Here is a 14,113-nt window from a genome sequence, read left to right as displayed (position 1 = left end):
TTGTTAATACTTTTTAGAGAGTAGCCATTGTTTTTAAAGGTCCATTTAAGATGTTGTAGTTCCTTTTTCAGTTCTTCTTCATCTGACAGTACAGATCTTGCACGATTCGCTAGAGTTGATATAATACCCAACTTTTGCGCTGGATGGTGATGGGAGGACGCATGCAAATATCTGTCTGTGTGTGTTGGCTTTCTAAAAATAGAGACTTTAATTGATTCAGGCGTCTTGGTGAGTTTAACATCTAGGAAGCAGATGGAACTATTTTCTTCAATTGCTTATAAGAGAACCACAGCAACTGCCCTGTCGGGCCATGTCCTGCTTTCAATAAACAAGAACAACGAAGGCCACCAACATGAAATAAATTGGACATTGACTTCAAACCTACACATCAGCCATGATGAAATAGAGCGCCGCATTGTCGAGTCAAGGGAAATCACCTTAGACCCTTTTAATTTGAATAGTAATCTTAGCTATAATTTGGCAGACTCTTTCAACTCTACTATTAGATACTGGAGATCGCGTGATTCCACACACGCACAGGTGTACAACAATAGAACTTTAACTCGGACTGTAGTTCAAGCTCATAATAACTGTAATTTACAGTCGAATATTATGGCTTTATAATTGTATAGCTTTAGAGTGTGTCAATGTTAATTTCGTGTCTTTTAATATCTTTCTATGTTCTTATCGCCTGAAGAAGTCATTTTTGACGAAACATGTTGCGTTTTTTTCAAATAAATGTCATTGTGTTATAATTCTCGGGTTTAAGTCAGTTAATTTAAAAAAAAGAACATATCCCAACCCCGAGTTAATAGTACGTTTCATATATATATATATAATCCTCAAGGGCTCACTCTAGTGAGTACGAGCATGGCGAACCCGAGGCACCTGAAGCTGGACCACGCCTTACTTCATGTAATATACACCTGTTATATTATCTGTAGACTGGTCCCTACTATTCTTTCCCCTCTGTATTTCTTTTCACCTTGCTCCTTCCCCCAATGCTATTAGTGTATTCGAGGGCTAGGGGCGATTCTGTCCTATTTACCTATTTTTTTATCTCGTGCACCTGCCCACCCCCAGTTAAAAATGGTGATGACAAATCAGAACTCTATACCGCATCGGTCGTCGCGCGGGTTACCAAGGACCGCACTGGATGTTAGGCTTCCTGGACAACCAGTGACAAATGGGCTACAGGAGCAAGATCCACAGAACTCGAAAGTATTTGCTAGGAAAAAGTGGAGCATGGCTGAAAATAGACAAGTCATGCAGTGTTTCTACAGTTCAAACCCATCAGTTAGGGGCTTTCAGAAACGAATGTTCCAACTTTGGCTTGAACAACACCCAAATTCTGAAATTTCATTCGAAAGGCTGATGCAGCAACGCAGCTTCATTATCAAACGCAAGGTATTTAGTGAACTTAAGCTGGAAGCACTGAAACCTCAAGCTGTAAAAGGAGACCGTACTGACCCTGAAGTGACCAAGAATATGAATGGATCAGAACCAGATTCCAACGTGCAGAATGCTGAAAATTTTGAAAATATACAAATAGTTGAAAGGAAGCTATCAGATAAGGAACAAGAACTCGCAAGAAAAATTATCGAGCAAATGAACAGCAACCAGGAACGAGTTAGGCTTCCAATATTGAAACAAGTACCTCAACAAAAACTGAAGGAACTCCTACAAGAAGCCAATAAAGCTGCAAGCGATATTCCTACTGGAACTATTGGGCGAATGAATCAACTTATGTACTCAATAACCTATGTCCTAACATCTGAATTAGGCTATAAGATTAGTGAACCCAAAAGCAGTAAGGCTCTGGAACCGAAATGGAAGCACCGGCTGGAGAATAAAATTCTTAAACTCAGAAAAACCTTAAGGAAAAGAAGCTGAAAAACACAAAAATCCGAAATAACCTCATAAAGAGATATAATACTAGAACTCGACCTATTGATGAAGTATTAGAGGAAGTGAAGCAAAAAATAGTTGCAGTTGCAGCTAAAATAAGAGGATACTGTGCACGCATTGAACAGTACAAGCAAAAATCGATGTTTCGCGTAAATCTGCACCAGTTTTTCAAGAAAATTGATTTCTGCAGGAATGATAACCTTAAAGAAAATATAAATATATATACCAGAGACAAAGAAAATACACTAAAGTTTTGGAAAAATCTATGGGACAACCCTAAGAGGCACAATAACAAGGCAAAATGGATTGAACAAATTACGAACGAATCTCAAGAACGAAAAATGGACCAACTGAAAATAACAACTGAAATGGTACAAAAGCAAGCTAACAAAATAAAAAATTGGTCAACACCCGGGAAGGATGAATTACATGGCTACTGGTTGAAATATCTAACAGGTTTACATGAAAGACTTGCTAACCAATTTTATGATGTTTTAGAAGGAAAAAGCAAAGAAGAGTGGCTCACAGCAGGGAAAACGTTTTTCATCATAAAGGGTAAAGAAAAGGTCCAAACCCAGAAAACTTCCGACCAATATATAACCTGTCTGCCAACAACTTTTAAGCTACTCACAGGCATACTAGCTGATAAAATATACAGCTATCTTAAACAAATTCTCTTCTCCCACTTGAACAAAAAGGTAACAGCAAAAATTCAAGAGGCACAAAAGACCAATTGCTGATTGCTAAAATGATTCTTAAAAATTGCAAACGTAGAAAAACCAACCTTCATATGGCTTGGATAGATTATAAAAAAGCGTTTGATTCGGTGCCTCATAGTTGGATTTTAAAATGCACAGAACTATTCGGTATTAGCGAAAACGTGCAAAAAGTTTTGCAATCCAGCATGAAAAACTGGAAAACAACGTTGGTTATAAATAGAGAAGAAATTGGAGAGGTAAACATAAAAAGGGGTATCTTTCAAGGAGACTCATTATCTCCTCTGTTGTTTATATTGTCATTGATCCCCTTAACTAGAATTTTAAATAAAACTTCTCATGGTTATCAAACTGCGCAAAAGAGTGCAAAGATATCTTACCTTTTATACATGGACGATCTGAAGTTGTATGCAAAATCAGAGAATGAACTCGGATCGGACCCAGCTAGAGATGGAAGATTTAGATCGAAAAACTCGAAAATTAATGACAATGTACCATGCACTCAATCCTCGCAGTGACATTGATAGGCTATATCTATCACGCAAAAAAGGAGGTAGAGGATTATTGCAAATGAAGCAAGTTATTGAAGAAGAAAAACGAAATTTAAATGATTATCTGCAGCAAAGAACGGAAAAAGTTCTAATTGAGGTAAGGAAAGAGGGTTTATTTAAACCCATAGAGACAAAATTGGAATACAAAACCAACCAAGTAAAAGTGAGAGCTGAAAGATGGAAAAATAAGGCATTGCATGGAAAATACCTTCACAGCATAGAGTACAGCGCTGACAGCAACTTGACCTGGCAATGGTTGAGAAATGGAGCACTAAAGAAAGAAACAGAATCGGTAATTTTTGCAGCACAAGAACAGGCCATTAAAATCAACGTTATGAAGGCAAAAATACAAAAAATTCAAGAAGACAGTAAATGTAGATTGTGCAAAGAAAAGGAAGAAACGGTAGACCACATTATAATTGGATGCAGCAAAATCGCACAAATTGAGTACAGTAAAAAGCATCATAACGTAGCTAAGATAATCGACTGGCATTTATGTAAAAAGTATGGGTTTGAAGTATCTGAAGACTATTGGAAGCATAAAGTTCACCAGAAAGTGGTTGAAAATGAAAAAGCAAAAATACCCTAGGATTTCAAAATCCAGATTGACAAAAGCTTGGAATGTAACACACCCGATATCACAGTGGTTACAAAAAGTGAAAACAAGGGTGTTAAGTTTATCGAAATATCAGTACCAGGAGATGGACAGTTGGATTGACAACAAAGAAAATGAAAAAATTACAAAATATCGCGATTTGCAAATCGAAGTTGAACGAATCTGGCAAAAGAAAACGAAAGTTGTTCCCATAATAATAGGTGCTTTAGGCGCCATCCCTAAAACATTGAAAAAACATCTAGAAGCACTCGAGTTAGATGGATTAAAAATTGGGCAGCTGCAAAACGCCGCTTTGTTCGGCATAGCATTCATTTTCAGAAAGTATCTCCACAACTCATAGGCCCTTGGGTAGGGCCCGAATTAGTGGAATATAACCAGCCTTTTCTTAAGACTGAGGAAGCAAATCAAGCTTTGATGAATCTTATATATATATATATATATATATATATATATATATATATATATATATATATATATATATATATATATATATATATATATATATATATATATATATATATATATATAACGTAATTAATTTAATTATATTGATGTATATATATATATATAACTTAATTATATTGATGTGTATATATATATATATAACTTAATTATTACTACACTGCTACCCACCAATCACATAACTTAATTATCACAAATGAAATGAAGCACATCATTTGGAAGATGCCTGACTTTGCTACTAATTGGTATTTTATATATCTATAATTTCAGTGTTTTATATATCTATAATAATTAAGTTATATATATATATATATATATATATATATATATAACTTAATTATTATTACAGTGCTATCTACCTATATATATATATATATATATATATATATATATATATATATATATATATATATATATATAGTTGGGTAGCAGGTAGTATTTATATATATATATATATATTTTTTTTTTTTTAAACATAGATTTAATGACTAAAAAACCGAGATAACTTATAAAGATTTTAATAAGAATAATACACCTAGTTTCGGCTTACAACAGCCTTACTCAGGTATCATAAAGGAAAAGAATAGCAATAAATATTCTTCTTCTTCTTCTTCTACGCGTTATTCCCGCTTCCGATGCAGGGTCCGCGTGTTACTTTTAGATGCGACTTCTTGTTAGTACTACTCCCAACGGACCCGTCGCCTGGTCTGCAGCTGGGGGGGATATATTTTTGACTGTAGAGGCGTATGTTCACGGGGACGGTTTGCCTGTTTGCGGAATGAAAAACGCCAGATAAACTGGCGGAAAAAACCCTACTAACACCGGCTATGCCTGAGGAAGATCCTCAAATTCCTCACGTCTACAACGGGAATCGAACCTGGGACACTCCTTCCCCAGGCATATGGTTGCGAAGCGCAAAGCCACTAGGCTAACCGCGCGGTAATAGTAATAAACATTGAAGTACCTAAAACAACTGGAAATTACAGGTAAAAATTGCCAGACACAATTGATACATAAAAAACGTATTTTTTCAAGTTGTTCTAACAGGCGTGCCATTGTTGATTGCAAGTGTGAGTGCAGGCTCACGTGAACGCCAATATTGACTAACTGCAGCATGGCTATCTGGGATGTTACAACTCAAATTGTTGTTTAAGTGGACAAGGTTCAGCAGGATTTCCCTCGATTCTACAATTTTTCTCTCAAACTCATCATCAGAGCGAAAAATATTTTCTGATCTATCCCAGCAAACGGAGTGGCTTTGTTGATCATCATTAGGATTATTTGAAAAAAGAACATGACTGTATACCGCTGTTGCATGAGAAATAATAGAAATAATTATATTGCAGTTATTCAATATTGGCGTTCACGTGAGCCTGCACGCACTCTTGTAATAAACAATGTCACGCCTGTTAGAACAACTTGAAAAAATACAACGTTTTTTATGTATCAATTATGTGTGCAATTATTTCCTGTAATTTCCAGTTGTTTTAGATACTTCAATGTTTCTTACTATTCTTTTCCTTTATGAATACCGGAGAAAGGCTGTTATAAGCCGAAACTAGTTGTATTATTCTCATTAAAACCTTTATAATGTATCACAACAACCGAGTTAAAGCCTATGATCATATATATTATATATATATATATGATTAGTACTATTAACTCAGGGTTGGGATATATTCATTCTTCTAAATTAACTGACTTAAAACCCGAGAATTATAACACAATGACATTTATTTGAAAAAAACGCAACATGTTTCGTCAAAAATGACTTCATCAGGCGATAAGAACATAGAAAGATAATAAAAGACACTTAAATTAACATTGACACACTCTAAAGCTATACAATTATAAAGCCATAATATTCGATGTAAATTACAGTTATTATGAGCTTGAACTACAGTCCGAGTTAAAGTTCTATTGTTGTACACCTGTGCGTGTGTGGAATCACGCGATCTCCAGTATCTATTAGTAGAGTTGAAAGAGTCTGCCAAATTATAGCTAAGATTATTATTCAAATGAAAAGGGTCTAAGGTGATTTCCCTTGACTCGACAATGCGGCACTCTACTTCATCATGGCTGATGTGTAGGTTTAAAGTCAATGTCCAATTTATTTCATGTTGGTGGCCTTCGTTGTTCGTGTTTATTGAAAGCAGGACATGGCCCGACAGAGCAGTTGCTCTGGTTCTCTTATAAGCAATGTCTCTCTGATGCTCTTCGAGACGTAGTAAGATAGATTTCTCTGTCTGCCCATAGTAAGGCTTTCCGCATTCACAAGTGACCTTGTATACACCTGGGAATTGTAGAAGGTTGTGAGGTTGTTTATAGTTGTTGAAGCGTGATATTATTTTTGGCAGAGTCGAGAAGCACGTTTTTATGTTAAACTTCTTTAGAATTCTGCTCAGCTTTTTGGATAGTGTGCTGATATATGGCAAGACGATATGACCTTTGGATTCGTCCTGTGTCTCTACGTTGTTACGTTGGCGGCGGGATAATTGGTTGTTAATACTTTTTAGAGAGTAGCCATTGTTTTTAAAGGTCCATTTAAGATGTTGTAGTTCCTTTTTCAGTTCTTCTTCATCTGACAGTACAGATCTTGCACGATTCGCTAGAGTTGATATAATACCCAACTTTTGCGCTGGATGGTGATGGGAGGACGCATGCAAATATCTGTCTGTGTGTGTTGGCTTTCTAAAAATAGAGACTTTAATTGATTCAGGTGACTTGGTGAGTTTAACATTTAGGAAGCAGATGGAACAATTTTCTTCAATCTCCATAGTCAATTTTATATCTTGATGGCGGTTGTTTAAGTGGTCGAGAAACTTGTGAAGATTCTCAGTACCATGCTGCCATATGAGGAATATGTTATATATATATATAAATATATATGGCAGAATGATCATTGACTTGGTTAACATACATAGTTTTATGAAAACATTTGAATGACTAGAACCGAGATTTAATTAAAAAGGTTTTAATATAAACACACTACTAGTTTCGGCGTGTAACAGCCTTCTTCAGATGACATTATAAAAGAAAAAACACTAAACATTGAGGGTTAAAAGACTATGAACAACATAGACAGTCTTTATACATAATTAGCATGAAAATTGTAGTTGTATTTGAAGCTGTTCTTTCATTTGTTGCATTGTTCGCAGAGTGCGTGCTTGCTGCATCACGTGAACGCCAGTACATGATTACAGCTGAATGACTATCTGGGAGGTTGTAGCTTAAGTTGTTATTTAAATGAACAGGATTGAAGATGATTTCTCTCGATTCCACAATTTTTCTCTCTATTTCGTCACTGCAACGGAAGATGTTTGTAGATTTTTCCCAGCAGACTTTGTGACTTTGGTTATCATCATTAGGATTAGCCGAGAAAAGGATATGACTTGATAATGCACTTGCTCGCTGTCTCTTGTAAGTAATGTCTCTCATGTGTTCTTCCATACGCATTTCGACAGATTTGTCTGTCTGCCCGAAATAAGGAATATCGCAGTCACATAATATTTTATATACGCCAGGGTATTTGAGTTGATGATGACAAGGTTTTGGGTGGCTAATTAAGGAACGGATCTTTGGAAGTGGAGTGAACACGGTTCTGATATTGTATTTTTTTAGAACTTTTGCTAATTTATGTGAAACAGTACTTATGTAAGGAATAGATATATTGCCTTTGAATCTATTTGTTTCTTCTGAGTGATGTCTAGGAGGATTAAGAAGGAATTTGTTAATGATTTTCTTGGAATATCCATTAACTTCGAAAGAAGTTTTCAGATGGTTTATTTCTGTATGCAGTTCATTTGGATCATTAAGAAGAGAACGGGCTCTATGTCCCAAGGTGGAAATTATTCCAAGCTTATGAGGAGGGAAATGATGGGACTGACTGTGCAGATATCTTTTGGTATGTGTGGGTTTTCTATATATCGATATTTTTAGTTTAACAGAAGAGCGAGTCAGTTTGACATCAAGAAAAGGCACGGAATTATCCGTTTCAAGCTCAGCAGTAAACTTAATACTTTGATGGCGGCTATAGAGATGTTCGAGGAAAACCATAAGGGATTCATGTCCATGGCTCCAAACAATGAAGACATCATCCACATAACGTTTCCAAACTTTAGGTGTTAAAATAAAGGAAGAGATAGCCTTGGTTTCAAAATCTTCTAAGTAAATATTTGCAAGAACCGGAGATAAAGGATTACCCATAGCCAGTCCATGATGTTGTTTGTATATAATATCTTGAAATTTGAAGTAACCAGACCTGATGCAATGTGTAAGCAAGGCTAACATTTTTTTGGATAACTTGTCCTTGAGTAATGTTAGGACTTCATCTGTTGGGACATTAGTGAACAAAGAAGTTATGTCCAAGCTAGCAATGATGTCATTTTCATCAACTGTAATATCCTTGATGTATGTAACAAATTCTGTAGTGTTCTTGATAAAGGTTGGTGATTTCCCTGAAAAACTTTTGAGGTATTTGGCAAGGTATTTTGAAGGATTGTATGTAGGAGAATCGATACTTTCTGCAATTGGGCGTAATGGGGGGTGTTCTCTTTATGGATTTTAGGAACACCATATATGCGAGGAATTAACGGATGGAGAGAGCGTAGAGATAAACGGACGTTTCGGGGTAATTCAGTTGTTGTTTTTAATAAGTTGTTTGTACGATTTTGAAGTTCACGAGTTGGATCTCTCTCAAGTATTGAGTAGGTATCATTATGTAGTAATTCAATCATTTTATTCTTGTAATCTTCGGAGTTCAGGATGACTGTTGCATTTCCTTTATCTGCAGGGAGGATGATTATATCTCTGTTGTTTTTTAAACTTTTAATAGCTTTGCGTTCAGTTCAAGTAATGTTGTCTGCAGGTGGTTTTGCGTTATTGATAATAAAGATTGATTCAATACGTAGACGGTTTGCATCTTGTGGAGGGAGAGAAGAAGCAGCTTTTTCTACTTTTGTAAGTAGTGTCTCCTTTGGTATTAATTTTGGGGAAGGAACGAAGTTTAGACCTTTACTAAGGATGCTTTGTTCTACATCTGAAAGTATATAGTAGGATTTGTTGATAACGACTTTGTCAATATTGATGTGTGGTTTTGAGTTCCTCTTATTTTGTAATCTCTTTAACGTTTCAAATTTTCTTATAAGATTTACTGTGTTATTATATTGTATTCTTGCTGCTTGAGATTCACAGTATGTATTAAACGTATGCCAACTTTCATTATCTAGAGATTCTTCCAGTATTTCAGCTATGGTTCTTTTTTTATTGAAAAGAAAAGCGAGAGTGCGTTTAGTATCCGATATTCTTTCAGACAGTAGGTCTAATTTAGCTTTATGATAGATTCTCTTCGCACGTTCAGTTGTTATGTTTTCTTTAAAGCATATAAATTTAGGAAAGATAGCATGGAATTTGCAACGTTTTAAGAAGACCAACCTGTTAATGTTTAGTCCAATCCTCTTTAGTGTCTTGTTGAAGTTTCTTTTATTATTGATAATAGAAGCCTCGCCATGAAGGTTATAGATGGCAGAATGATCATTGACTCGGTTAAAATACATAGTTTTATGAAACAAATTTGAATGACTTGAACCGAGATTTAATTTAAAAGATTTTAATATAAACACACTACTAGTTTCGGCCTGTAACAGCCTTCTTCAGGTGACATTATAAAAGAAAAAACACTAAACATTGAGGGTTAAAAGACTATGAACAACATAGACAGTCTTTATACATAATTAGCATGAAAACATTGTAGTTGTATTTGAAGCTGTTCTTTCATTTGTTGCATTGTTGGCAGAGTGCGTGCTTGCTGCATCACGTGAACGCCAGTACATGATTACAGCTGAATGACTATCTGGGCGGTTGTAGCTTAAGTTGTTATTTAGATGAACAGGATTGAAGATGATTTCTCTCGATTCCACAATTTTTCTCTCTATTTCGTCACTGCAACGGAAGATGTTTGTAAAAACCACCTGAAGACAACATTGCTTGAAATGAACGCAAAGCAATTAAAAGTTTAAAAAACAACAGAGATATAATCATCCTCCCTGCAGATAAAGGAAATGCAACAGTCATCCTGAACTCCGAAGATTACAAGAATAAAATGATTGAATTACTACATAATGATACCTACTCAATACTTGAGAGAGATCCAACTCGTGAACTTCAAAATCGTACAAACAACTTATTAAAAACAACAACTGAATTACCCCGAAACGTCCGTTTATCTCTACGCTCTCTCCATCCGTTAATTCCTCGCATATATGGTGTTCCTAAAATCCATAAAGAGAACACCCCATTACGCCCAATTGTAGAAGGTATCGATTCTCCTACATACAATCTTTCAAAATACCTTGCCAAATACCTCAAAAGTTTTTCAGGGAAATCACCATCCTTTATCAAGAACACTACAGAATTTGTTACATACATCAAGGATATTACAGTTGATGAAAATGACATCATGGCTAGCTTGGACATAACTTCTTTGTTCACTAATGTCCCAACAGATGAAGTCCTAACATTACTCAAGGACAAGTTATCCAAAGAAAATGTTAGCCTTGCTTACACATTGCATCAGGTCTGGTTACTTCAAATTTCAAGATATTATATACAAACAATATCATGGACTGGCTATGGGTAATCCTTTATCTCCGATTCTTGCAAATATTTACTTAGAAGATTTTGAAACCAAGGCTATCTCTTCCTTTATTTTAACACCTAAAGTTTGGTAACGTTATGTGGATGACGTCTTCATTGTTTGGAGCCATGGACATGAATCCCTTATGGTTTTCCTCGAACATCTCAATAGCCGACATCAAAGTATTAAGTTTACTGCTGAGCTTGAAACGGATAATTCCTTGCCTTTTCTTGATGTCAAACTGACTCGCTCTTCTGTTAAACTAAAAATATCGATATATAGAAAACCCACACATACCAAAAGATATCTGCACAGTCAGTCCCATCATTTCCCTCCTCATAAGCTTGGAATAATTTCCACCTTGGGACATAGAGCCCGTTCTCTTCTTGATGATCCAAATGAACTGCTTACAGAAATAAACCATCTGAAAACTTCTTTCGAAGTTAATGGATATTCCAAGAAAATCATTAACAAATTCCTTCTTAATCCTCCTAGACATCACTCAGAAGAAACAAATAGATTCAAAAGCAATATATCTATTCCTTACATAAGTACAGTTTCACATAAATTAGCAAAAGTTCTAAAAAAATACAATATCAGAACCTTGTTCACTCCACTTCCAAAGATCCGTTCCTTAATTAGCCACCCAAAACCTTGTCATCATCAACTCAAATACCCTGGCGTATATAAAATATTATGTGACTGCGATATTCCTTATTTCCGGAAGACAGACAAATCTGTCGAAATGCGTATGGAAGAACACATGAGAGACATTACTTACAAGAGACAGCGAGCAAGTGCATTATCAAGTCATATCCTTTTCTCGGCTAATCCGAATGATGATAACCAAAGTCACAAATTCTGCTGGGAAAAATCTACAAACATTTTCCGTTGCAGTGACGAAATAGAGAGAAAAATTGTGGAATTGAGAGAAATCATCTTCAATCCTGTTCATCTAAATAACAACTTAAGCTACAACCTCCCAGATAGTCATTCAGCTGTAATCATGTACTGGCGTTCACGTGATGCAAAAAGCACGCACTCTGCCAACAATGCAACAAATGAAAGAACAGCTTCAAATACAACTACAACGTTTTCGTGCTAATTATGTATAAAGACTGTCTATGTTGTTCATAGTCTTTTAACCCTCAATGTTTAGTGATTTTTCTTTTATAATGTCACCTGAAGAAGGCTGTTACAGGCCGAAACTAGTAGTGTGTTTATATTAAAACCTTTATAATTAAATCTCGGTTCTAGTCATTCAAATTTTTTTCATAAAACTATATATATATATATATATATATATATATAACATAACTATTACTACGCTGCTGTCCACCTATCACAGCCACAGCTGTATTATCACAAATGAAACGAAGCATATCATTTGGAAGATGCCCGACGTTGACAATTGACAATTGATATTTATGTCTTTAGGGATGAAGCAAGATGCTTTTCATATTCCCCGCTATCTGTTGTGGTTACAGTGAGGGTAAAATTTATGAGCAGTTTTCTCGCCCTGAATGGGCATGAAGATTAAGCATCGCTATGGGATGCTAATATAGCTTTTGATCTTCTATATAACCGTTGGATCGTATGCTGCAGCTTGCTGAACCAAATCGTTGGGATGTGTGGACATCTTTAGGAAAAATTTGGATGCTAAGGATTGTAGAAAAGAGAAAATATAGGGAATATTTGTGTCTCTATGACGTTGATTGTTTCTAACATACCACGTTCAGAATCGTTCTCAAGCACTTGTTCTGCACTCGTTGTATCTTGATAATGTTAGTATTAGAGGTGTGGCTCCAGGTTTGAGAGGCATAGGTGATTATAGGATGAATCGCATCTGGTATAGTTGCAATTTGATTCTGTTTCAGAGCTTGCTATTTCTATTAATTAGCGGATAGATCTAAGCTCAAGATAAATCTGAGATCAAAATAGATCTTGATCTTCAAAGACTCACTTTAGTGAGTACGGGCATGGCAAACCCGAGGTACCTGATGCTGGACCATGCCTTACTTCATGTAATATAAATCTGTTATATTATCTGTAGATTGGTCCCTCCTCTTCCTTCCGTGCTTCTTCCTTCTCTTCTTGCTCCTTACCCCTAATACTATTAGAGTATTCGAGGGCCAGGGGTGAATCTTTCCTATTTTGCTGTGTCATTTCATCTTATGCACTATTGTGAGGCACCAACCCGTCTGGCCAGCGTGGTGCTATAAGGCCAAATATCTCCCCATGAGTGAATGAATAGAATAGGAAAATTACATACTGGCTCGTCCGTCGCCCAGGATAAAAAGGGACGCGTCCTGGACTTAGGGGCAGAGGGTCTAGGTCGAAAAATATGCCACAGTCTCCACTAGCTACAATGAGTCCACATACAGTGCACAATGATAGAAGGATATTAGTAGGAACATATAACTTCTGATCTCTACGGGATAATGATAGTTTCGAAGAACTGATGAAGGAATTGGAACATAAAAAATGGGACGTTGTGGGCCTTTCAGAGATAAGAACGAAAGAAGAAACTCTCATGCGATTAAAAGATGGACATCTACTCTACCACTGTGAATGTGACAGAAACTCAACTGGTGGCGTAGGATTCCTAATAAATAAAATAATCAAGGACAATGTCCTGTTTGTAAATAAAATAACATCAAGAATAGCTGAACGAAGTCTCTTCATAAATAAAAGATACCAACTGAAAATCATACAAATATACGTCACAACTATGGACCATCCAGATGAAGAGATAGAAGATTTCTATGAAACATTAGAATCCACATTAAATAATTCTAAAGAATTCTACATAATTATAATGGATGATTTGAATGCAAAATTTGAAGCAGAGGTGACGATCTGAACTCCATCGGTAAATTTGGATTTGGACAGAGGAATGAAAGAGGAGAAAGATTTGTTGAGTTTGCAGAAGAAAATAACCTCTTTATTATGAACAGCTTTTTCAAGAAGAAAATCAACCCCAAAATGGACTTGGAGAAGCCCAAATGAAAAACTTACAATGAAATAGACTTCATCCTCTCCAACAGAAGATACATAATAAATAATACCGAAGTGCTTAATAGATTTAACACAGGAAGTGACCACTGACTAGTAAGGGCAAAAGTATGGATCAACAAAAATGGGAACGAAATAAGCTCATAAGAAAAAAGTCCAATTTAGTGAATCTACAAAACCTCTACCACAATAAAAACTGTTATAGAGAATC

The sequence above is a fragment of the Typopeltis vanoorti genome, chromosome 5 (assembly GCF_054136105.1).
Source record: "Typopeltis vanoorti isolate ZY-2024b chromosome 5, IOZ_Tvanoo_1.0, whole genome shotgun sequence".
In the NCBI taxonomy this organism is placed as follows: Eukaryota; Metazoa; Arthropoda; class Arachnida; order Uropygi; family Thelyphonidae; genus Typopeltis; species Typopeltis vanoorti.
This window is presented reverse-complemented; position numbering follows the sequence as displayed.